At 32.1% G+C, this 1,585-nt stretch overlaps 1 pseudogene; it reads right to left on the bottom strand.

The window, feature by feature from the left end:
* Positions 1–348: 348 nt before the first annotated feature.
* LOC139850271 (peptidyl-prolyl cis-trans isomerase CYP18-2-like) lies at positions 349–1,585 on the bottom strand (annotated as a pseudogene).

The raw sequence follows: 1,585 nt of genomic DNA, 5'->3' as shown, positions 1-1,585 counted from the left end.
AGATTAAGATTTTCTATCAAGGTACACAAAATTCTCTAGCTATATAATTAATAGACGTTAAATCGTACAAATCCTAGAATGATAACAGGAAAAAAGTAAATAAATACTCACAATATACTCATACCTAATACATACTCCGTAGTAAAATAGTTAAATAGTGTATTATTAAACCCTATGAAATCAAACAAATCAAAGAAACCCCAAAATTATGGTATGTGAAAGCACAAAAAGATTCTTTAATCCCAATTTGCAGTAATACTTTGTATTTACAACAAAAGAGACCAAAAAAAAATCAAAAGAACCCTAATTAAAATTAATAAAAAAAGGAAAAACAAAAACATCACCTCGTGATCATCCCTGCTAATTTGAAGTAATACTTTGTATTCACAACAAAAGAGATCAGAACAACAAATGAAACCGTTAATAATTAAGCAAGCTATGCCGAAATTATACAGAAAAGGAGCATCCAATAAGGTTTGAGACATTGGTCATACCTTAACATACTGAAGTATTTGAAACCTTGATTATATTGCAACAATACATTTGAATAAATCCAAAACTGAGTTGGCAGGATTCCATAGGCAAAAATGAGAATTGTACACATTGCTTCATTCAATCTGATTGTGCGATGTGATTATTATGATTAATCTTATCATCTATACTAATGTCAAGAAGATATGTCTGTATATTTAATATGAACAAATATACCCATTTGTCCAAAGTGGAGTTATGCCAAAAGAACAAAGCAAACTAATAAAGATAAAGATAATAAATTCAAATAAAAATTGATTACCATCAAGTGATTGTGCCGGTGCCAATGTGATAAAGAACTGACTCCCATTCGTATTCGGACCAGCATTAGCCATAGATAAGATCCCAGCTCCAGTATGCTTCAACTTCGGAGTAATCTCATCCTCAAACTTTGACCTTCAATATTACACATTCATTTCAACAAAATAGCCATATTTCCATATATAACAGATCCTTTAGAGACATAATCTCAGTTCATACAAACTCATCAATAATTCTAAAAATATCAAACCTATTTTTATGAGAACATTAAAGTAGCATACCCATATATGGATTCTCCACCCCTTCCTGTACAAGTGGGATCACCTCCTTGAACTATGAAATCCTATTTTTCATTAATCAATTACAAAGAATCCAGCACTTAATTGACAAATTATCCTTATCGTTATTATAACTATAACGTATAACATATACTTAGTATACTTATTAACTGTCATACCTTGATGATTCTGTAAAATTTGACATTATTGTAGTAACCTCTTCTAGCTAGTTCAATGAAGTTTTTGCAGGTTTTAGGCGTGCTTATCGTACATCTGATCGAAGAAAAATTGAACAATCAGTTTATTTCATAGTTCAGAGTAACAATGAGGGAACTAAAATATAAGAATGGTAGAGTGAAATATACCTCAACGGTGAAAGAACCCATGGACGTTTCCAGAGTAACCTCCGGTGGACCTCCTTCAGCACCCGGCATGGTCGATTACAATGGTTGAGATGATGACGATAATTGAGAGAATACTTGGGTTAGGGTTAGGGTTATGGTTAGTGGTAGGGT

Source organism: Rutidosis leptorrhynchoides, chromosome 5 (genome assembly GCF_046630445.1).
Source record: "Rutidosis leptorrhynchoides isolate AG116_Rl617_1_P2 chromosome 5, CSIRO_AGI_Rlap_v1, whole genome shotgun sequence".
Taxonomy (NCBI): domain Eukaryota; kingdom Viridiplantae; phylum Streptophyta; class Magnoliopsida; order Asterales; family Asteraceae; genus Rutidosis; species Rutidosis leptorrhynchoides.
Note: the sequence above shows the minus strand (reverse complement) of the source record. Positions and strands in the feature narration are given on the sequence as shown.